The sequence below is a fragment of the Lontra canadensis genome, unplaced genomic scaffold (genome assembly GCF_010015895.1).
Source record: "Lontra canadensis isolate GAN:19392208 unplaced genomic scaffold, GSC_riverotter_1.0 scaffold41, whole genome shotgun sequence".
In the NCBI taxonomy this organism is placed as follows: Eukaryota; Metazoa; Chordata; class Mammalia; order Carnivora; family Mustelidae; genus Lontra; species Lontra canadensis.
Window position 1 is genome coordinate 15066105 of NW_022631035.1, and position 26057 is coordinate 15092161.

The following is a 26057-nucleotide window of genomic DNA, read 5'->3' on the forward strand; positions in this document are numbered from 1 at the left end:
TTTTGGCTTCTGAGCTAAAAACAAACCACACTACAGCATAGGGTCACTGAAACTCCAAGACAAAACATATATTTCTTCTACTCTGAAGTATCAAAAGACAGAGCTTACAGCTATAAGTCACTGAAAAGTTATAGGGAAGAGGATTTCCAGAAAAGAGAGAGAGAGCTATAGTAGGTACCCAAAATTCTGTGTATAAACTCTGCTCAGACCTCTGGCTGATTGATGAACCATGCAGTGCACGCAGCAGACAGGCTACGTCTAATACAGCTGAACTGAATTAAACTGATGCTCTAAACACAGAGTTTTCCATTAAATCAAACCAAGTTAATTGCTTGCTAAAAGAAAACTGGTAATGCTCTTTGAAGGAATATAACAAAATACAGAGTATCTACAAAAATGAAATGTTTAGGATACAAAATTACTCATCACATGAAGAACCAGGAAAATATGACCCATCATCAAGAGAAAAGATGGAGACTAACACTGAAACACTCCAGATATTATAATCAGCACATAAGAAATTTAAAACAGCTATTATAACTATTTTCAGAGAGGTAAAGAAATACATTTTCTTAATTAAAAAAAAAAAGGCAAGAAAATCTCATCAGAGAAAGAGAAACTAAAAAAGAACCAAATGCAAATTCTAGAACTGAAAAACACAATAGCTAAGATAAAAAGTCACTGGATGGGTTTAAATATCACAATTTAAATGATACTATATAGTATGTTATATATATGTATGTACACACATACACACATAAATAATATATAGTAAATTGAAAAGTTTAAAATGACAGAGGAGTCAGTGAATTTGAAGACAAAAAAATGAAAATTATACAATTTGAAGACCACAGAGAACAAGGATTAAAAACAAAACACAAAACAAAAAAATACCTCAGGACCAGTGAGATAATATCCCAAGGTCTAACATGTATGTAATTAGATGCTGAGAAGAAGAGAAAATGAGGCAGATAAAATATTTCAGGAAATATTGGCTAAATATCTCATGTCTGTAAAAGACATAAATTTTCATAATCAAGGATAAATACAAACAGAAATACACTAGGCTCATCATAGTCAAATGGCTAAAAAAAAAAAAGAGAGAGAGAGAGAATTTTGAAAGCAGCCAGAGAAAAACAAGATTATTACATACAAGGGTCAACACAAAAATTTGAACGACATCTAACTTCTCATCTAGCTTCTCATAGAAATTATGGCAGCCAAAACAAAATAAAGTAACATCCCTAAAGAGCTGAGAGCGAGGGGGTTTGGAAAAAATCAACACATTAGTCTATATCCAGTGAAAATATACATCAAAAACGGAGGCAAAATAAGACATTTAATTTATTTATTTATGGGGTTGGGGAGAGAGAGCAAGCATGTGAGCGGGAGTTGGGGGCAGGGGCAGAGGGAGAAGGAGAAGCAGGCTCTCTACTGAGCAAGGAGCCCGATATGGGGCTTGATCCCAGGACCCTGGGATCAGGACCTGAGCTAAAGGCAGACACTCAACCAACTGAGCCACACAGGCATCCCAAAATAAGACATTTAGACAACAAAAAACTTAGAGAGTATGTCAGAGCAGATGCATACTGTGAAATATTAAAGGTCACTGAGTGAAGAAAAATGATACCACATGGAAATATAAGTGTTCAGAAAATAATAAAGAGCATTAGAAATGATAAAAATCTGAGTAAATGCAAAAGACTGTTCTTTTACCCTTAATTTCTTTCCAATACATTTCACACATTCTCATGGGATTTAAAATGTACACAGACGTGAGACACATGACAGCGATAGCATGAAGGGTGACAGAAGGTACAAATAGATCTGTACAGTTCCAAATGTTCTACATTTTACATCAAGTGTGGTAGCAAAATAAAAATATTTTCAGATGTGTAAGAACTCATAAACTGAATTCTTACACATCACTTCTTGAGAGGTTGCTTGAAGGAATGATGCAGCAAAAGAGTGAATAAACCCAGAAAGAGAAATATTTGGGATCCAGAAGATGGGATAATCAATCAAGAAAGCAAAACAGTGGGAACGCCTGGGGGGCTTAGTCATTAAGCATTAAGCGTCTGCCTTCAGCTCAGGTCATGATCTCAGATTTCTGGGATCGAGTCCCACTTTGGACTCCCTTCTCAGTGGGAAGCCTGCTTCTCCCTCTTCCATTCCCCCTGCTTATGTTCCCTCTCTAGTTGTCTCTCTCTGTCAAATAAATACATAAAATCTTAAAAAAAAAAAAAAAGAAAGCAAAACAGCTAAAATACAGGAGTATAGCAAAACCTTAAGTCTAGACAGTAACCAGTCCAGTTGGGTAGAGGAGTTTGGAAGATACTCAGAAGGTTTCTCGTGAAAAGTAAAAAAAGATCTGGTATCTTATATGGTGAAGAGTTTGAAAAATATTGGCAGTACAATAAAGAAACATAATTAGAAACCACAGGAAAAACAAATAGTGATATAGGAAAGATGTAGTCATAGTATATGACCTGCCCCTGTAGGTAACAATATTTACATGATCAGAACAACATTTATATTGATTTTCAAGTTCTAAAATTCATCTAGAGATAAAGCACAATTATGATTATAGAGCAGAATGTAAACATGATCAGCCTTTGGACCATAAATTACAGATGACAGAATTTAGGAAGTGGGAAGAGGGAAGGGAAGGGCAAGGGTGCTAACATCTTCTTACAAAGTGGAAATCAAGAAATAGTGTCTTATACCTAATGGAACAAGAAATATAGAAATAAAATATAAATCATTTTACAGCCATAACCAATAAAACAAAAACCAGTGACATAATTATGCTGGGAGGAAAGGTACGAGCATTGCAAATAAGCTTACTGTTTCATTAGATGTTTTAAAACTGATTGATCAAGAAATGCCAGCAGAAGCATGTTAATTAAAGATGTGGACATAACTACCAATAGAAATAGCCGAAAGCCTTTAAGTGATTGTCCCCTTGGGGAGTAGACTTAGGAATGAGAAAAGGTAAGGCTAGGGACAGTAGCTTTTCATTTTAAGCCTTTCTGTACACTTTCATTTTTTCTTTTAAGATTTAATTATTTATTTGAGAGAGAGAGTGTGTGCTGACAGGGAGGCTGGGGAGAGGGAGAGGAAGAATCTTAAGCAGACTCCACACGGAGCACAGAACCCAATGTGGGGCTGGATCTCAGGACCCTGAGATCATGACCTGAGCTGAAACCAAGTTGAACACTTAACCAACTGTGCCACCCAGGTGCTCCCACTTCGATTAAAAAAAAAAAAATCATGTGTGTTACACTTTCATTAAAACACACACACATAAAACTGTAGAAAAACAAATGTTTCTCCCTTAAAAAAAAATTGAAAACATTAAGTATTTATTAGGTAACTTTAACATGCAAAACTATAATAGGCATCAAAATTTGCTTTTCTCTTCCTCAATACCTAGTCTTTTACAGGATCTGTACAGAGCTGTCAACAGGACAGCCGGATTTACTGGTTAATAACTGGGAGCTCATAAGAGAGTTCTGAGTTCCTGACACCAGCATATAGATATTTTCAAGTCGTAGGAATGTATTAGATCACCTAGAAAAAGGAATGGTAGGCAGGTCTCCTAATAGCACATTCTTTTCAAGTAACTAGACTTTTCATGACTTATGGTTAGGTCTAGCCCCAGAGTCTTATTCATGCATATTTTGTCCCTATCCTATTTGGCTGAAGAGAATGGTTCACAATGGGTTATTTTTCCAAACTACTACAAAGAACAGTCTCCCAAATCTCCCTCCTATGCAATAAGATATTGTAACATAGATTCTGACATTCTGAATGATTCCAAACAGCTGAATTTTATATATATTCATTACAACACAACTAGTTTCTCTTCAAATTATCATGTATTTTATTTTTTTCCTTTCCTCTGACTAGCAAACTTCTGAAGTTTCTTATTTATGAATTGATGTAAATTTACATATATTTCTATAATACTTTCACAGCATTCAAAAGTTATCTTGAAGGGCCTCCAAGAACCCATTTCCCTTATTTCCCATTAATGTAAAATATGAAATTAAATCTATAATTTGGAAAGCTTGGTAATTTATTTAAAGAGGGACAAATGTTTCTATTTCTAAGATATTCTGGTGAAAAAGAATTTATTGACCAAGTTTATTACATAACCATATTATGTGGAATTACATAATTAATATATAACATAGTCACTGATGTATACCACCCCAAAATTTGAAGGATAAATATCTAAGCATCCTTTCTATATCATAAGTTATATGGCTTGTGAGCCAAATCTGGCCATCCACCTTTTTATGACCCATGAGCTAAGAGTGGCTTTTAAATTTTTAAACAGTTACATTTTAAGTGATTATATAAATACCTATACAATATTCTTGATTTTATCTGTTAGCCAACAAAGCCTAAATTATCTGTTTAAGAAAAAGTTTGCAATCTCTGTAATAGTCAGCGTAGTTTGAGTGTAACTGTTAACAAAAAGCATTACCAGAAAGTTGTCACTTTTATCTTAGTCTCAAACAGGTAATAGAACTTTTACTTTTTTATTTTTATGTTTTTTAAAGATTTTATTTATTCATTTGACAGACAGAGTTCACAAGTAGGCAGAGAGGCAGGCAGAGAGACAGGAAGGGAAGCAGGCTCCCTGCTGAGATCATGCTTTAACCCACTGAACCACCCAGGCGCCCCCACGTAATAGAACTTTTAAAGAGCAAGTTATAGTAACATTTTCATAGCACCATCTGTATTACCAAGAGTACTAAAATAGGGTAAGTATCCACTTAAAAAGTATGTTAATCTCTGGATAACTCTGAGAAAAATATGTAGGGTACAGAAAGAATAGAAAAGATAGAAATATAAACAATGTCACTTTTCCAACACCTTTGCCTTTTTTAAGCTTCTAATATTTGGTTCCCTTCCTTTCTCTGACACAAGAAAGAATAAAATCAGCTACAGTGATAATGGGCCATCCTGAGGCATTCACTAAGAAAGAAATGCCAAACCTTCAGCTTTAAGAGGCTTACTGGAGTCTAATAAATGGCAGTGGTAATGCCACCTAAGTCTCTACTACTCCTGTGGAAAAACTGGTATGTCTCTGTTTCTTTTCTCTGGGAAATCTGGCCAATCCACTTATTCCCCACCAATTCTAAAGTAAAGCAGGCTCAAGTAATTAAGAGCTTCACAGTTCTTCCTTACAAGGCAAGTCCACCTTATAGCCAACTTGATGTGTAATCCTAGCCAAAGAGTAGTTTGTTGTCCCCAAAACTTTATCATCAGGCTATTCAACTATAAGGAGAACAGCCAGGCAGCCTAACACATGTAGAATAGGCATTTGTTCTAGATATAATACAAAGGTACCTATTGCCTGAAAAGGAGAGTTCCCCTTCCAATTGATCTCAAAAGCAAGTAGTGTATAATTCTATTTGAAACAGTCTGGTGAAAAATACCTTCCTAAGAAGCTACATCATCTCGATAAGTAAATTGCAAACTTTAGCATGCATCAGAATCACTTGGATTGGTGGACTCCATCCTCAGAGTTTCTGATACAGTAGCTTGGTGCGGGGGCTGAGAATCTACGCTTCCAAAAAGTTTCCAGGTGATGCCGGTGATGCCAGTTCACAGACCACACTCTAAACTCACCAATCTAGATGATCTCCAGTTTAAAAGCTATGAAATAATGTCATACAAAAAGTCTTGAAAGTAAGTGGTTTACACTTGATTTGAACATCCATTAATACTGGGTATTTGTATCAGTCACATGACGAAAACCAATTCACATACAAATCCACACAATTGATTCAAACAGAAAAAAAAAGAAATTTTGCTTGAAACAGTAATGATGATGTGATATTTGGTAAGAGATATACATTTAATCCCCCCCGCCTTCCCTTTTTTCATGGGGTGGAGAAGGGAGTGGTCAGCAAGAAAAACCAAAATATATAACCAGTCAACAAATGATCCTGATATTTGCCTTTTCTCCGACAGCTTTTATGTTATGTATCCTCCACCATTATAGCCACAGACTCTCCACTAAAAAAAAAAAGCACAGTGGAGAATCAGTCTTCTATTCCTACTGTTATCACACAGCATATTCCAAAGCAGTTTGACTAGAGCCATTGTCTTTTAAATAAATTCTATTTAGCCACAATTCTTGAAAAACCTTTCCCGGGTTTTAAAATTCTAGTCAGTATTTTGTGTTTTCTGATCTATTCAATGTTCCTCAGTTTTAACCTCCTGAAGCTTAATCTTCATTGATGGTGTCTGAATCTTTAAAAATTTGCTACATTCATTTTCCCACTACTTTGAAGGAATAAAAAGTTAATGTTTTATTTTTAGATTCCCGAAAAATAAACTGATTTAGTAATTGTTTCTAGATTTTAGTGGTGTTTGTGCACATCAATGTAAGCTGCAGAGAAGTATGTATATCATAAGGAGTTCTGAATTTAGTGTTCTAATTTAATTTCAACTGTACTAAATCAGAGCTTCAAATTCTCAGGGAAGCCTCCTGGCAGGAAAAAACTATTTTGCTCTTAAAAAGATATGTAGACCTGAGACAAGGCAGAGACTTTGACCCACTGAGCCACCCAGGCGCCCCAAGGTGCAGAGATTCCTTAATAAAAATCTGTAAGGACAGAAGAGGAGGAAGAGGAAGGAGAAGGAGAAGGGCCCCTGATAATTCAAGTCAAACACTAAGCTACTTGGCTAGAAGAAGCCCTTAACCCACCACAACCTTTGCCCCCTTCCCCAGCCGGGGGAGGGGCTCAGACTAATTTACTCATATGTATTCTTTTTCTTTCTTTCTTTTTTTTTTTTTTTTAATATTTTACTTAGTTATTTGACACACAGAGAGAGAGAGAGAGAGAGAGATCACAAATAGGCAGAGAGGCAGGCAGGGGGCGGGGGGAACAGGCTCCCTGCTGAGCGGAGAGCCCGATGTGGGGCTCAATCCCAGGACCCTGGGATCATGACCTGAGCCGAAGGCAGAGGCTTAACCCATTGACCCACTCAGGCGCCCCTCATCTGTATTCTTGGATGGCCACCGATGCCAGGTCGATTTGAGAGAGAATGAGACTATTGGGTTAGACTGTACTATTACTATTCCTTAAAGTGTACTTGGGGATAAAATCAATGATGCCATGTGGTACCAAACCATGTAGAGAAATATCCAAGTCCTCAGAGAAGGAACTATCTCTGAAACCCCCACCATTAGCACAAGGGACCAAAAATTGCGATCAGCTCTGTCTCAGATCCTTCCATTCCAAAGCCTCCACTGCACCCTAATTCAGTTTGAAGCGGTTACAGAAGGCAGACCTCTGCCCATGTTCCATAGAAATGGAATGAAGGATTGACCACGGGAAATTATAACAGGGGAAAACATTAAAAAAAAAAAAAAAAACGATATGTAGAATTGTTTGGTAATAATACCCAAAATAAAATGCTTTATTATTGTACAGATTCAATTATGTGTTAGGTTAGGCCATGTCCCCTGAAATGTAAACAGTAAATTAACAGATTTATAAAGTAATTGTCAGTCCTGACTCCTTTTAAGAAAGGAATTAACAAACAGCTAACAGAAGAGAATACATCTTTTATGGTGCTACCTAATGGGAAAAAGAAAATTGGCTAAGAGGAAAGAAAGAATTAACTCAAATACTGAAGGAGAACTATAAATAGCCAGATTTTACTTCCTATTTTATAATTATGTAGACATAACAGGGTTGCCATAAGGGAAATAGAAGGTGGTGACTATAATTTATTTTTTCATTTTAATTGGACTTATACCAACAGGTAGTGACAATGCTAACTCTCTTGTTCTTAGTTGTTGCTATGTGGGTTTTTTTTTTTTAATTTTATTTATTTATTTCACAGACAGAGATCACAAGTAGACAGAGAGGCAGGCAGAGAGAGGGGGGGAAGCAGGTTCCATGCTGAGCCGAGAGCCCACTGCGGGGCTCGATCCCAGGACCCTGGGATCATGACCTGAGCCGAAGGCAGAGGCTTTAACCCACTGAGCCACCCAGGCACCCCTGCTATATGTTTCTGTACATACATATGTCTATATAAGTTTACTAGTTCTATTACATATTTTTATGAGGTTTCAACATTATTTATACTATTAATAATAAAGATCACCTAACAGTTTGTGTGTCTAACTGTGAGCATGTTCTAATGGTATACACATAGGTAATATATGATTCATTATATACAAAGCTAGGCAGTTGACATACATTGTTTGCTTATCCTCGTAACATTCTTATGAGGCAGTTACTACTATTATGCACATTTTATAAACAGTGAAATTGAAACTGGGAGAGTAGGAATAACTTGTAAAAAATCGCACTTTTTACAGTGGTAATGCTGCAAACTGAACTTTGTATGTCTGACTACAAAGTCCAGTAACTTAACTACTTCTGCACACTACCTTGAAGTATGCACTTCTACCCAAAGGAACAGAATATTCTTTTTACATGGCTCCCTAGTTTGACAGATGGCATTTAAACTTAATGAACAGGAGTGACATGTTACTAAACACAAATCCCTACTTACAATTAAACGTGGGCCTTAGTCCTATACAGATGAGACCAGAATTCACATATCTATTCCACACAAACTATGACTCTTCTCATGATTCTCCCAAATGCATTCAGGGCTTTCAAAAAAATATGATGGTAATGTACATACTAGAAGTCCTCATATGCTACACTGATAGGAACTATCAGATTTTTAAAAATTTGATAGAAGTGGGGAAAGACAAAAATGGTACACATATGAAACTCTTAAACTTAAAATATAAATGCACATTATTCACCAAACTTCTGATGTGAAGCCAAGGCCGTTCTGTTTGAACATGAATTCCAGTTTTACTTTCTGATATAAACTCTGCTAAAATATACAGTGCATTCATTTTCTTTAAAATAAAACAAATTTAGATACCCTAAGTACAGACGGATTTTTTTTAACTTAAATTTTTTATTTTTTTATAAGCATATAATGCATTTTTATCCCCAGGGGTACAGGTCTGTGAATCGCCAGGTTTACACACTTCACAGCACTCACCATAGCACATACCCTCCCCAATGTCCATAACCTCACCCCCCTCTCCCAACCCCCCTCCCCACAGAAACCCTCAGTTTGTTTTGTAAGATTAAGAGTCACTTATGGTTTGTCTCACTCCCAATCCCATCTTGTTTCATTTATTCTTTTCCGACCCCTCAAATCCCCCATGTTGCATCTCCACTTCGTCATATCAGGGAGATCATATGATAGTTGTCTTTCTCTGATTGACTTTTTTCACTAAGCATAATACCCTCTAGTTCCATCCACGTCATCGCAAATGGCAAGATTTCATTTCTTTTGATGGCTGCATAGTATTCCATTGTATATATATACCACATCTTCTTTATCCATTCATCTGTTGATGGACATCTAGGTTCTTTCCATAGTTTGGCTATTGTGGACATTGCTACTATAAACATTTGGGTGCACGTGCCCCTTCGGATCACTACATTTATATCTTTAGGGTATACCTAGTAGTGCAATTGCTGGGTCATAGGGTAGCTCTATTTTCAACTTTCTGAGGAACCTCCATGCTGTTTTCCAGAGTGGTTGCACCAGCTTGCATACCCACCAACAGTGTAGGAGGGTTCCCCTTTCTCCGCATCCTCCCCAGCATACAGATGGATTTTTAAGTGTTTTTTAATTGAATAAATTTGATATGTAACATTGTATAAAGTGTATAGCATGTTACTGATACTTTAGATATGTAATATGACTGGTGATGTAGCAATATTTGTCACATATGTAAGTATATATAATTGTTGATATTCATTATATTGTACATTAGATCTCTGTAGCTTATTTACTACTCGTTACAAGTTTGTACCCTTAAGCACCATCAATCTTATCCCCCTCAGTGTTCATCCTAATTCATTATAGCATTTTTTTTTAGCAAATTATCTTTGCTGACATTTTAATTTATTTTTTCCAAGACTTTTCAAAGAGTTTTCTTAGAAATGGTACCTTTATAAATGCCATCCTTGTTGCATCTATATTTCATTAGTTTATATATAAAAATTTTAGTTATATGATCCTAATAAGAAGTACAATGAGCAGTAATTTAATCGCCTCTCAGTAAGCACATGCCGCCACAGGATAACAGAAGCACCAGGGTAAGTCAGTGGCCAACTGGCCTATGATATCCATCTTATCCTAAAAACAGTCAGGGGGTGTCAAAAAGGGAATGGAGAACATTATTCAATTGTGCAGGTGGTTAATTGAAGGTCAGTTAAGAAAGTTTCTCCTGTTACTAGTAGAGCTAACACATCCTGCCTAGGGTATACTTACATGTAGAATGCAGATGAGAATGTTAAGACTGGATTCAGAAACTTAACTGAACATCGTCCAGATAACAAGATGTCTGCAAGGGACCAATCACCAAGATTTAGATTTGAAAATAAAACACATAGTATAAAATCCTGCCAATCCACTATGTGACTGATGAGAGCCAATGTCCATAATTAAAAAGACAGAGATGACCTAAATAATGATGGGGAATAAAGCATGAATAGATTTCCATAAAAGGGAGTTATCTGACATTCTACTGAGTATATTCTTTTTTTTTTTAAAGTTTTTACTTAAATTCCAGTTAGTTAACATACCGTTCAATATTAGTTTCATATGTACAACTTAGTGATTCAAGTCCAAACAGTATCTGGTGGTCTACTAACCATATTCTTAACAATAAACTACTTGAGAAGTAAAGTGTCAAAAGCAATACTAGAAATATACAACAGAATTGCTTCAGACAGATTAACAGTAAACAAAAAAATATCTTTTTAAAATCCAAGGTATAATCTAGGAAAAATGACATAATTAAAATCGAAATAAAATTAAGTTAGAAGTAGAAGAGGTAGCTCACAGTTTGAAATAATCAAAGCTAAACAGACAAGATACTAACATGGCTACAAAGATTGTTCATTAAAGCAATGATTTATCCCCAGAAAGAAAACAAGGAGAAAATACTAGAACAATAAAGAGAATTCCACAACACAATAGAGAAGATCCAGTAGTGAGAAAAAGAAAAAAAAAAACAGTAATTCTTAATCTCAGCTTTGCCAAACTAAACCTGACCTTTTTTGGTACTTAAAAGTGAGAGACTTAGAACCGTAGTATACCCCAGCCTTGAACTTAGGTAAGCTGACCTCATATATCAGAGCAAGTTTTCCAGAGGAAGTTCTTAAACCAGGTCAAAACTGGCATGAAGAAAGCTATTTCTTCCTTTTCTAAGTACTATAATAATATCTTCAGAGAATCCTGAGAATTAGGGAGGAGAGGAAGAGCCAGACTAATTTGTCATACTGACTTTGAACCTTAGTTTAAAAGTGTTTACCATCACAAATCTGATCAATAAGCAAAATGGTGAGTTGGGCACCTTCAAGACTTTACGTAAAACCTTAGTGAGAAAGCATTTCACATTATACAAGGGTTATTCTGTCTTGGCCTGCCTGCTGAAGGTATTCAAGCAAGAATATTATTGAAGCCCTAGGTAAGCTCAGAATGTTTCACTGATTTATTCAACAAATGTGTATTGAACATCTACTATGAATATCTACTATATTCTAGGCATTGTCCTAAAGAATTGGAATATAATAATAAAGAGGATAAATACTGGTTCTGCCTCGTAAGGAGACAAGACCTAAATTATATACGAAATCACAAGAAAAGTTAACAATTGGACATTTCTGATCTGAAACTGTTCAAAGTATTTTACTCATTTAATCCTCACAACAACAGTACGAAGTAGATACTACTATGACCTCTTTTTTATGGGTAGGAAACTGAGGCACAGAGAGGTTCGATTACTTGCCCAAAGACACAGAACTAGTGAGTGTCAGTCAGGATTTAAACATAGGCAGTCTGGTTCCAGAGTCCACAAACCATGTTATACAGCCTTTTATGCCAAACTATACTGCAAAATAACTTAAAACATGTATTTCTCATAAATACTAACATGAAAAGCCCACTCTGTACTGAATGTACAATTTTATCACAATTCTAAGCTTCTCATTATATCATATTAATATGACAATACACTTGTCTGTTTATACTTTCAGGGAAGGAGGTTCTTTCAAACAAGGAAGAGGAAATTGTACACTTACCAATTGTTTTGGTCTGAGTATGAAGTAACATAAATTCACCCTGAAATACTCTGAACATTGAAATACTCTGTTAACAGTGTTCCAGAGAAAAGGCCACACTAGTACCCACCACTAGGGACAGAAAGATGTTTTCTAAATCCAAGCATGCTTTAAATCTTATGATCAGAGCTTTAACTATTCTCTGCTCACTTTAATAACTTAACAAGAGAGAGTATAAACAGTTCCCCTTATCACCAAAGGAAAAACTAGAAAAGTAAAGAAATATACAGGAAGAGATTAATGAAGTGTTGGAATTGCCAATAAGTACTATCATCATCAGTTATTATTACTGAGTAACTTACTATGTACTAAAGGCTGTTCAAAGCATTTTGCCTGTAAAAACACATCTAACCCTTACAAACCATATGGGAACTGTTGTACTTACTTCACAGATGAGGGAAATGAAATAAGGAGGTTATAGAACATATCAAATATCACAAAGCTAGGAAGTGGCAGAATGTTAACTACTACATCATTATCACAGGAATTAATGTAAAATAATCATCTTGCTTTAGGGATAACTCTATGTTAAAAACGGGAAATTTACTGGGGTGATGTTAAATGAAGAGAAACTTAGTTTTAAACTATCTTCAAAAGTCCTAAGGGGTCCTATTTGTGACTGAGTATTATAGACACCAAAAAACAACTACAACTCCAAGAAGCATATTTGGCCGCGGATTTCCATCTCCACTCACACCTGTTTTAGGCAGCCTCTCTCCCTTCTCCTCTTCCAAGAAATAGAATGCAATTATTTATTTGTCTAGTGCAGATGACTGCAGCTAAGAGTTTCATCTACAGTTCAGAAAATAAAAAGCAGAATCACTTAAAAAATAGATTCATGTTCCCATATGAATTTATATTCCTGACCTCTAAATTTGAAAATGGTGATTAAATGTACTTTAAAACTGCTCTCAAACTTCAGCTTCCCTAATAGTTTTACTACCCCGGTCCTTCCAGGGTCTCTCAGACTGCTCCTTATTTATCTCATCTGTTTTTAACATGGGTTTTCACCTTTTGGTCCAGTAAGTGGATATTCCTTAAGATTTACTTCTTGACCCCGAGCATAGGTACTCAAGTTAGAAAAAGACCTACGTTGGAATCCTGATCTCTTATGCTTAAATTGCTTAATGGTTAACCTGCTTAGGTCTTGTTTTCTTAATCTGTAAGATCAGGGCCATAATAATTCAAACTGCTTTTGAAAAAACATCACGAGTTAAAGTAAAAATGCCTGATATATGTTCATGAAATACTCATTTCTCACTTTTTCTGTTTATATGTTCTACTCTCATTTTCTTTTCTTTTTTTTTAATTTAAAGATTTTATTTATTTATTTGAGATAGAGAGAAAAAGTGAGAGAGAGCATGAATAGGGGGCAGAGGGAAAGGAAGAGAAGAAGCAGATTGCCCATTGAGCATGGAGCCCAATGCTGGGCTTGATCCCAGGACCCTGAGATCATGACTTGAGCCGAAGGCAGACTTAACCAACTGAGCCACTCAGGTGCCCCTCTACTCACATTTTCAAGAGATTTTTTTTTTCTTAGCTATTTTTCAAGTTTTAAATACTCTCTATGTGTATAACTTACAAATTTAGATGTTAAAGTTTTACTTCTTTTTAAAATGTTGCAGACATGATTTCTACTATAATATCTTGCAGCCACCATGAACTCACTCAATGTGCCTGATTCTTCTAAAACCAGTTGTCTCAGTCCTTCTATTCCTATTGGTGAGGCCATCAAGTCCCATCTTCAAGTCTTGGCATCATCTTTGACAGATATCCCACATTCCCGGATCCTAGAACTGATCAATCACCAATTATCTTATTTCTCAAAACCTTTCTTTCCTTGAACCTTTTCCACTGCTACCATCTTAGTTTACCATTGCCCCAAAGGCCTCCTCAGTCTGGTCCTGCTATCCTCTTCCACAGCATCCTTCACGAAACCCCTGTTCCAGACAAACTGAAGTGTCTACAATTTGCATGTCTCCTGTACACTCTTGCTCCAAGTACTTACTCAAGTCACTTTCTCATTTCACTTGCTAACTACATGATCATCTTTCCTCCAGCTTAAAAAATAAAAAAAAAAATACTGTTCTTCAAAATATTAAAGCACAATTTTGGGGAGGAATTTAAGTAAAATTTAACTTTTACATAATCTTCTGCAGTGCCGAAATGATTGCTGCCAAACTTCGTTTTATACAGTTACCCATTCTTCTTTCTCTTTAAATGACATAATAACTCCCTTCAGTCATTTATTTCCCTAAGTATGCTCTTTGAAATGCTTACCTGTCATGATTTTGCTGGAGTTGTGTATGAAAAAAAGGGGGTCTGTTGTCAAATTGAGTTTTAGACGTGTGAGATTAAACAGGCAAATAGGTTCCTTTATTGTAGGACTTCTCACAGCTTTAAAAATGCTTAACTATTAGTTTCCCCATTATTATTTTTATTTCTGACTTGAAGGTATTCCTCTCTCATCTCACTATAGCTTGACCTAGCTCCATACCACTACTCATTCTTTTGAACTGAGTACATTTTCAGCTTTAATCAGATTCATTTTTCATCCCAGACTGTTGATTCTCAATCTGTTTCTTCAGAGAAATACATACTTCCTTTATTTCACAATCTTTATTTCCTAAAAATAATACCCATGCCAAGAGATCTAAGTAGTATGTTTTACGTTTAGAAATTCATAGACATAGGTAATAATGTGTTGGGGGCATGCATGTTAATAGGAAGAAATGTGGCATGTTTTCTTGAAGAGTGAGTTTTACTCAAATATTTTTTAGAAAACATTTTCTATGATGAAAAATGTAGAATGCAGACTCTTTTAAAAGAAAAAGAAATATGAGGTTCAGGAAGTTTCCACATTTGCTTTTGTTTGTTTTTAAAGATTTATCCATTTACTTTTAGAGAGAGAGAAAGAGAGAGAGAGAGAGAACAAGCGGAAGGGGTTGAGGGAGAGGGAGAGAGAATCCCAAGCTAACTCCACCCTGAGCACAGGGCCAATGCAGGAGGATCTCAAAACCCCACCTCAGGACCTCAGACCACAACCTAAGATAAAAGCAAGAGTCAGACGGTCAAAGGACTGCACCACCCGGGCACCTCCGCATTTGCTTTAGGAAGCCCTTTAGGCTACATCCCACCCCCTACTGGTATGCATTCAGATTTCTCTGTCCTAAAGGTACTGCCAAGGTAAAGCCCAAGAACCACTGAACTAGGTCGGTGGAGAGGAGGAGTAGAGAAGAAAATTACTTAGAAAATGTTCCCTTTGTGCTCAGTCCTATACTAAATCCTTTAATTACAGTATCTTTCTCAATGTCTGCAATGACACTGCAAAAAGGCATTAGTTCATTAACTGTATAGAAGGGAGACTTCGAGAGGTTAACATGTCCTAAGCTGCAACACTGACAAGTGGTTAAAAGGTTTTACTACATAATGTTGGAGTGATCAAGAAAACACATTTATCACAGAAACATTATGACTGCTGATTCCCATGAGCAAACTAATAATAATAATAATAATAATAACAATAAATAACTAGGAATCACTCTTCTAAAATAATTTATCACCAGTGTGAGATTTTAAATTTTAATGTAGATCTTGACATAAATGAAGCACCTATTTCCTTGTAAAACCTTTTTAGTGGTACTAATAAGTTTCTAGATATCCAGAAGTTATTATTAAAATGACTGTTTAAGTTTTAGCTAATGGAAACTAGTGAAGAAACTTATACCTTTTATATTCATAAATTTTATACATTATTTCTTTACTAGCACATTTCCTCCCAAATAAAAGCAATGCCTACTATCAATTTATGATTTAGGCAGTTACCTATTATATGAATAATACTGAAAAGATTTCAAAGGATTTCAGAAAGTAAACCTGAAGATTTTGAAACTGAGGGGTTAAACTACAAATCCAAAGCATGAGGCTTAACTTTTCATAGCATGTTGCCAGTTAAATCTGTACTTTGAATCTTTATATTCTGGGGGGGGGAAAAAAAAACAAAACCAGACGGCTCTTACTTAAGAAAACCTAGTACGTGATACATAGATTCACCAAATTACCTTACTGCAGAATCTCTCAAAATAGCTTCACGGGTAGATTTTAATTTAGACACTTTACAAACAAACAAATATGCTTATATACAACCTTTCTGGAATAATCCATTGGGTAAGGCTCCAAACAGAAAAAGATATCATAGGATATAAAGATTACTTTAAAATAAATAAATATGTTATTAAAATACATTCTTGTTAGAAAGAATCCAAATTAGTCTTTGTTATTTTTAATAAGAATTATGGTTTCAGAGATAATGGAATACAAAATCCTTTAGTTATATATGTTTGTGTGGAGTCATAAAAGAGTGTCAACTGACAATGTACACAGTTACTAAATATACATACAATTCAAAATTCCTATTTTCTTATACAGCAATGGTGAAAGTATGAATAGTCAATTTACTTAATCTATTAATTATAGGCTTTCAAATAAAAGTAAAATCCTTTTATTAAAGACAAATAGGACAGTAAATATAAGTGATTAGTACTTTCATTATTCTTTAATATATTAATTCTCCCTATTTAAAGGCTTCTTAAACATTGGGCAAAGTCATCACATGTATTGACCTGTAGGAAAAAATCTCAAAAATGGAAGAAAGAATAGAAATAAAAATGAAGTAACAACAAAGAAAGAAAATCTTTTATCCCCCTTCTATTCGTGCAGATTAAAGGAACAGTTATTTCCCTATAATGTATCTTCTCTGAATAACATGCATTTAAGAGGAATAATTCAGGAAGATAACTAACTGAAAGTATAAATAAACCCAGATGAAATGCTTTTTTCTTTGTGAGGTAGCTGAACACCAGTCTGAATATTCTAATTTTGAAAAACCAAAGTTCCTACTATTTTAGCACATTTCTAAGTTACCATGGTTAGCTGAGGAACTAAAAAGGGAAAAGAATTAAGAGCCAGGAAAGAGACCGAATCTTGTGAGAAAATTCAATCTATAAATTCAATTTGCCTTAAATTTATAATTACTAAATGGCCTAAAAATACAAGAATGGTAAATAATTTACCTTTCTCAACTGGGAAAACAGACAATATAAATCAAACTAGCAAAAAATGTCAAGTTTAAAAAAAAAATCCTTCAACTGCAAGAACATCCATTTGTAAGCACTTCATTGATGAGATAAGAAAGATTTGATGTATTAAGAAAGCAGGCTTAAACAATTTTAGGTTCCCATGCTATTAGTTTCTTTTTTAATGTATTTTACTCATAAGGATATTGCATTAAGAAGTAGAAATCTATTCTGGAATCACAACCTAACAAAAAAAGCAACCTGTCACATTTACATTAAAAAATTAGTATCTTTCTTCACAATGAATTATTTTTTAAAATATGAAACTACTTTAAAAGATTCATATATACACACACAATAAAAGAATACACAATTAAAAATTAAATAAATGTGCCTAATGACATTTCTTAATGGCGTCCCTAAAAAACTAAGTGTCAAATTCTCTTCGGTTGCGTTTTGTTTTTTACAAAGCTCAAAGTAGGCCTTAGATCTCAAAAATCCATGTAACACACAAATACTCTACTCATCATACTCACAGGCTTTAGTTTTTCTTCCTCATTAGTCAGTACTATATAGTCTTTTATCCTGAAAACCTGAAAGGCTTCTTCTTACTCACTGGTCACGTTGTTATCAGATCTGACACGTCAGTAATGATCCACACTTTAATCTTCTCCAGCCAGCTCTTCACACTGCCCAGAACTTACTGTGCGTTACAGGTGATACTTCTTACAGCAGATGTTGACTGTAGTCCCAAAGCACTAGGGATGCTCCCACAGGAGCTTAGAACCCCTAACAACATCACCTGCTTCTTTTTATATCCAGAGATGCAATGTGATATTTGTTTTGAACAGCTAATGATTTCAAGAAAGATTACACAGATGAGCTCTTTTCATGAGATTGCCTGACAGCAGCTTATCCTTTCAGACTACTGCAGCAAATATAGATTGTATGATTCCCTTAGGAAAAAAAAGAAATGTTTTTATATAATTTTTCTCTGTGGCGCAGTTTAGTTTACCCTTCCGTTAGAGCAAACTGCTGGAAAAACTGGTTCTTAGGTTTCTAATGGCGCAGCATTAACATAGTGAATGATTCACGGATGTTCTTAACATTCAGGAGTAACACGGAAGGCTAGCTATGCAGCCCAGGTCCAGAGCTGATGAATGGTGCAGTGCTGCTGTTGTCATAGCAACCGAGAGGGAAAAAAGCAGCACCATATAAGGAGCTGTGACATGGATTCTGGGAACAATTTATATTAAAAAGCTGTAAGCTCCTCATGCCTTAAAGCTATAAACTCCTCTTACTAATTCCTCCTCAGATTTTTCTGAACTCCCAAATCAGAAGTGTGTGAATAAATATTGCAAAATACAGTAAACTAAGTAGACACTAACAAAAAAACCACACACTGAGGTAACTAAAAAGATTAATAACACTTTAGCAAGCTAACGTGCCTGTGGTATCTCCATAATTTACTGGGTTAAATGGTAAAATTAGACAGTGATAAGTAAAGAACTATCTAGAATGTGAGAACAGAAAATTTATTTTTAAACCCTTAGAGATACTAAAAACCTGACTAAATGTATTTCATTCAGATGGTAGCTTCAAAGACACCAACACTAGAGAACAATCAACTGACTGATACAGTAGCAATGATATTAATTTCAAAGACCGGCAAACTACCTCATATATTCCTTCTAGAAGCAGAAAGATTCAAAAGACACTAACTTCCCTGAAAATGCCAATAGCCTTAACTTATGATCAAGGAAATTCCTTGTGTCAATCAATGGTGGGACAGGGTTACTGTTCCACCCCACGCTTCTGAGAGCCTTTCCCTACTGGCTCTGGAGAACCTTTCTCCTGACAGTTTCCTCTGTGAGAATCTAGGAATCCAGAAGAGCCCCTTCCCTTCCAGGGGACAGAAGGAGTGTCAAAAAACAATCATGGAAGGAGAAAACTGGGCAAAGTGTCCACGTGTGAATTGAGCAGTGGTTACAGTACTCTCCCTGCAGTACTCTAGATGTAGCTCTGAGCCAAGTTTCCTTAGGCTTCTGGATCATGATCTGCTGGTGCTATCCATCTATTTAGATAGTGCAATTCTACATTAAATTGTTCTGTATCATATGGATACATGCTTCCTTCCTAGCACAGTGTATTTAATGAAATGTTAAGATGCAAAATAAAGCAAAACAATTAGGTAAAACATTCATTACAAGGTTCTCTTATGTGGGCAGCATTACCAGTACAATAATTCTGGTATAATTACATATTTGTTCATTATGAATTTATGATATTTTAATCTCCATAAATGATAATAACCCTAGTACAATGTGAATGAAAAGGACTGCAATTTAATAGAAAGGACACACCTGGGACACCTGGGTGGCTCAGTCACTTAAGCATCTGCCTTTAGCTCAGGTCATGATCTCGGGATCCTGGGACTGAGTCTGGCATCGGGACCTTTGCTCAGTGGGGAGCCTGCTTCTCCCTGCCCGCGCTCAGGCTCTCTCTCTGACAAATAAATAAATAAAATCTTAAAAAAGAAAAAAACAAACAAAAAGAAAGGACATATCCTTGACTTGTCTTCTGATTGTGCTTGCAGTAATGGCTTAGTTGCTTATGAGACATAACCCTGGTAAATCACTTAATTCCAATACTCAAACTCATCAGAAGTCAAGTCTGAGTAATAATGTATTTTCTACTTCTTCCTAAAGCAACTATAGAAATAAAATAATGTAAAGCCTTGAAATTCTAAAAATCTATGTTATCATATTTAAAAATACCTAATTAAGCAAAACAGTGAAGATAAAAAGGGAAAAAAGATTTCAATAGAACTCAACAGACAGAAAATGGCCCATAAGAGAAAATATATTTCGGGCTAGTATTTTGGTTGATTGAATGTATGGTCTCATCACACTTCACATACTTGCTGCAAGGAACCCTTTCATTTTAAAATTACAGTAAACAGATATGTTGTGTACTAATGTTAAAGGATTATTTAAGATAATAATGTAAAAGTAACCCCAATACCCCAATATGACTTATTCATGTCTTTAGAAAATTATAACTTGGAGATAGAGAATAAGCAGTTTTGACAGAATGATAATACTAAACAACGTGCAAAGTAAGAAACTTGTTTCAAATTACTTTCAATACTTCTCAACTCTCCTAACTAGAAAACTGTAGGGTAAACCTAAAAACAGGCATTTATGTTAGAATTAAAAATTCCACAAACATACCTCAAATTCTCTCTCCTTGATAATCTAACCTCTTCTCTCTAGTGAAGCTTTAAAATCAAATACTGTCTTGTCACACCGGTTATTTTTGTGGGAAATTCTCTTTAGTTGTTACTTTTAGAATACCAAGAACTCAATACCTTTAGGAAAAAGAGGGCAAGTCCATGTCTGTCCCAAATCAAGTTGAGCTGATCCATGTATTAGAAGGATTCTAGAATAATTTTATAAAAAAAAATACTAACTTTGACAAATAATTACTTTCTACTGACATTCATTTTAACATTGTTTATTCTCTATAGGAGCTGATTGGGAAATGGCCATGGTTGAGGTACTTTAAAAGACAAAAAAACACATAGGTTTTTGTGGGGTTTTTTGGAAAAATGGGTTTAATTAGGGTAAGAGTAGAGAGCAATTTAAGGTGCTAAACTATTTCCTTGGCTACTAATTTTTAACTCCCTTATGCTTAATTTAGGTAAATCATTCTAAAACTTACACAGAGTTTTATATTATTTTTATTCTTTTTTCAATCTTCCCCCTTTATAAGCTTCCTCTAAGGAGTAATCATCAGTGCTGAACTCTGCAGTGTCTAAAGGTAGGGTAATACTTGTGAAGAGGTGAATATATGAAATCATTTTTTTTTTTTTCTCCCCACAGAAGTCAGAAAGTATCCATCCTACTTGTTATAGCAATTCAAGCTTTGGTCAGATTTCTTTCTTTCTTTCTTTCTTTTTTTAAAGAGACCAATACAGGGCTTGAACTCATGACCCACTCTGACCCTGAAATGAGATCAAGAGTTGGATGCTTAACCAACTAAGTTACCCAGGCACCCCTTCAAGCTTTGGCCAGATTTCTAATGTTGGGTTTTTCCTTTCTTAGGAATGGCTACTGCTCCAGATTAGAATGTCAATTTGCAACAGTACAATGGTGACTAAGAGAAGAGAAAGAAATACCATAAAATACCTAAACACCATATAATGTAGCCTCTACATGTAAGACAACTATTCATCTGGTGGTCAGTAAAGGAGTAAGATAAACTGGAAGGTTGGACATAATGAAAAGCAGTGTTTAGGGCACCTGGGTGGCTCAGTCAGTTGAGTGTCTGCCTTTGGCTCAGGTCATGATCCTGAGTCCCGGGTTCAAGTCCTGCATCGGGCTTCCAGCTCCTCAGGGAGTCTGCTTCTCCCTCTGAATTTCTCCCCTCTCATGTTCTCTCTCACTCTCACTGTCTCTTTCTCTCTCAAATAAATAAATAAAATCTTAAAAAAAAAAAAAAAAAAGAAAAGAAAAGCGATGTTTAACGAATGCCATGAATGACAGTTACAGGACCTCTGAAGATAATTTTCATTATATATAGCTTTCACTTGATATATAGACTCTATTATCTAACCCCTGAATAAAATTCCCCAAATGTGTGATGTTACTTCTAAATTATAATCTCAACATTTGAAAAAGATCATTTGATGGCAGGTGGCTCTTTCAGAATTTTTTTTTACTGATTAATAGAATATAAAAGAGCATATTGAACTACAGGATATTCACATCAAATTTCCTTCCTCTCACTTAATTAAGTGAACCTGAATTTATGAAATTCACTAAATGATACAGATGTATATATAATTTTTTAAAATGTAATCACTTTAGAGGCCAGAAATATTGACTTTAACCAGAAAGTAGGGAAAACACAGATATTCAATAAACTCTACTATATATCAGAAGACTGTTCACTATGTTGTCTAAACAAAACAGACCACTCATATACACACAATTCCAAAATGGTCATATCTCTTATTTTTAATGTACCCAGTGACACGAAAGTATAAATGACAATAAGATGATGTATTTATAATAAAGAAAATGTCCTCTGGAACATTCTGCCCTCTGATGTTTAAAATGTTCATCAGAGAGGGAGCATTGTGTCACACCACATGTTTATTACTTCTGCGGGCTGATACATCAATTTGGGCATATAATTTTCTATAATCAGAAAAAAAACATTATAATAAGTTGTTATTATAATGGCAATAATATATATTCTGTGCTAAGCTTTCTATTATCCCATACTATAATTATTTCTTGTTGGGAAAATCACTAAGAGAATTTCTTTTGAATCATGGATATTTGACTCATTTGCCTCTCTCACAATGCTTTGTGACTGAGAAGTATTCTTTATCTTCAAGTTTGATCCTTTTTGAACTGCTTACATTCCACAGTAGGTAGGCAGATAAGCAAGTAAGGAGATAAGGTCAGTTAAGCATAAACACAGACTTTCTAGGAACTGTGGCATAAAATAGTGGTGAGTTTTCTAAGGAAGATCACAGAAGGCATGGACAATGAAGGGTTTTTTTTCCTGTAACCTCCATGGTATTTGCCACGTTTAAAAGTGATATCCGGGGCGCCTGGCTCAGTCGGTACAGTGTGCAACCTTTGATCTCGGGGTTTTAAGTTTGAGCCCCATGTTGGGTATAGAGATTACTTAAAGATAAAATCTTAAAAATAAATGAAAGTGATATCCAACTCTTAGAACCACCATATAGCTGCAAAAAAATGATATCAGAGATTATTAACATAGAGATTGCCAACTTTTCTGTTAGCATTTCTTTTATTATTTTTTCCATTTATACATACTTAGCATTTTGAAACATTTTATGTATCAAAAATTTTATTTTTTAATTTAAACAAGATATAATAACTATTTACTACAGTTTCAAATAAATGTGAATTGATCACAGTAAGATGATATAATTTCATCCAAAGCAAAGTAAGCTGGCCCATGTTATTTTATGACTAGTTAACATGTATTTTCCTTGAGGTTTTTTTTAAATACTGAGGATTATATCCAGGATATGATACTGAATGTTACAGAGCTTAAGTGTGGTAAGAATAATGATATTTAAAAAGTAAGTAACTAGGTACCTGGGTGGCTCAGTCAGTTCAGCGCCCAACTCTCAATTTTAGCTCAGGTCATGACCTCTGGGTCCTGGGATCAAGCACCCCCTCAAGCTCCACACTGAGCAGGGAGTCTGCTGGGGATTCTCTCTTTCCCTCTGCCCCTCCCCCAACTCATGCTCAATAAACAAATTAAATAAGTAAATAAATAAAATCTTTAAAAAATAAAAAGTAACTATCGAATTATACTTACATTTTATAACAGTAAGTGCTAGGCACATAGAGAAACTCTACAAACATTTCTGTGTTCCTTTCAGCCCTCCGGTATTATTATTCTTACTATACATATGAGGAAATAGAAGCTCAAAAAGAGTTAATCTGTTCAGATATACAGCTTACAAATTAATGAGTATGGAATTTCAAACTGGTTTTTTGTCCAGGAGAGCCTGGCTCTTGACCAGTTTGGCATTATCAGTTCTTTTGGGCCTAGAGTTCTGAGCCTTAATTCCACCACATTATAGATATAGCTATAACTTTATCCCATAAAGATCTGCCCAGAACATTGTTTTATGGTGTGTTCTCCTTGTTAAACATCTTTCTCATGTTGACCACCTACCCTCCTAGAACTCTGCCTGTCGTCTGCTCCTGTATTCCCTTCCCTTGGATTAAAAGGGTCCACCCCCCACCTCCTGTGACAACAATTACTTATTGCTGATCACCCTAATATTTAGGGTCTATTTAGGTCTCCACTTAGTGATTGCTATCAGACTGCATCTTACTAAATTGCCTTCTCCACCTCAAATCCTAGGTGTCCCTTTAGGGGGCCACCACTCTAACAGAAATCCTGGATAAAGTCAAATCTTCACTTCATATTTTAGGCAAACAGATTTCTTTTAAAAAAATGCAGAGAAAAGAAGCTATGAGCCAATGGTCAGTAATTCTAAGAAGGAATATAGCTTGAGAATACAGGCTAAAAATTAATAAGTAATTTATACAATCACTAATATATGAAAAAATACAAAGAAATAAATATGGCCATACCAGGAATTTTCTGATAAAGACAGATCTGTGTCCAAAAAAAAAGAAATATACAAAGAGAGAATGAGATAATCAAAAATGAACAGTGAAAAACTCTCTATTTACATTGTCAAGAAAGAACAGAGCCTAAGCTGAGAAGCGCTGTGTTTCTAAGACAGCATTAAGGATTGTTGGGATATTTTTAGAATAAAAAAATGGACAAGGGAAGGCCAGATCCAGTGCATGAGAAAGAGAACAAAAGAAATGACTCTTATAAGATTTCATTTATGAATCAGCTGCTATGAGTTAAACTCTATGTTCTTGACATACATAATATCTTACTCAATCCATACAGTGCCCTGTGAGGCAGAAATAATAAAAACGAAAATAATAATACAGATAAGCAAACTTGCGCGGAGTAGATATGTGACTTGACTAAGTCACAGAGCTAAAGCGTGGCAGAATCAGGGCTTGAACTCAAGTATGACTGACTCCAAAGTTTGCCATGTTTAACAACATCCTGCCTCCAACCAAGAGACATAGAGGACATAGACATATTACTCCACCTTAGTTTCCCTTAATCTTCTCCATCAAGGAAAATATATTTAAACTAAAAAGGGTGAATAAACATTGTTAAGAATTACTGAAGTATATGTTATGACTATGAAGACAGGTTATAAAAAACATATACTCAAAGTTGACATTTGAGTTCTAAAAGAACATGAGGATAAGAACATGAAAATACTAACAGCAGTCTTTGCAAAACCATACAGAAAACTAGGAGGGCTGCAGGACTAGATAGCGGCAAAATATGGATATAAAATAGTTTATATAAAATCTTTACAAAGGGGGAAACACTAAGAGTCAATAAGGGATCAGAAGGAAAAGTTAATTCCAAAATAACCTCATGTCCATTTTGATACAGAACATGAGGGAAATAACACAGATGTAGTGCCATCTTGACACTGGACAGGTAAGCTAGAAAAAAGCAGATCTGATAGTAGCTTCCCAGTATATTAAGGGAAAGATATGCCATGGGAAAGAGGAGGTTTACTTCTGTCATACAGCTTAGCAGGCAGTACTAGGACTAAAGGGAAGGAGCAAAAGAGGAGCAGATTTCCATCTGTGTAAATCAGAATATTGACAGTTAAAACTATTCAACAAAGGAATAAGCTATGCTACAAAGTAGAAAGTTTGCCCTCATTGAAAGTTTTCACATAGAAGCTGTTGACTAGCCACTTGGGATTTTTTGCTCTGAAAACTAAATTTGCTTCCATATGTAAAGCACTTCATATTGTCTGGGACATACAAACAGCTCAATACACATTATCTATTATTACAGATACTATTACTTAAATGTTTAGTAAAAGTTCCTATAAAATCATCTGTGTCTGCTGACTCTTAGGGATCTTTGATTTCTATGGTAATGGGCTAGACATATTTTTATGTCAATTACAGTTTGTTTTCTTCCATGTCTGTATGTATGGGTGTATTTATGATTAAGTAATCTCTGTACCCAGTGTGGGCCCCAAGATCAAGAGTCAGATGCTCTACTGACTGAGCCAGCTAGGCACCACTATCTCCTCTAGTTTTTTTATGTTATTTTGCTATAAAGTTGTATTAACTATATTCTCTTTTAATAAGAA

General features: G+C 35.2%; 1 protein-coding gene across 7 annotated transcripts in view; it reads right to left on the bottom strand.

Annotated features, from left to right (window-relative positions):
• TANC2 (tetratricopeptide repeat, ankyrin repeat and coiled-coil containing 2) overlaps positions 1 to 26057 on the bottom strand; it is a 363824-nt gene that overhangs the window by 196861 nt on the left and 140906 nt on the right. The window contains exon 1 of one of the 7 annotated variants that reach the window (XM_032870894.1): positions 17983 to 18378. The exons of 4 other annotated variants lie outside the window; for them this stretch is intronic. The gene's annotated coding sequence lies outside the window, so the exon portion shown is untranslated. Of the gene's footprint in view, positions 1 to 17814; positions 18379 to 26057 lie in introns of those variants that run through there. 2 more of the 7 variants (XM_032870893.1, XM_032870892.1) reach the window with 2 other exon arrangements.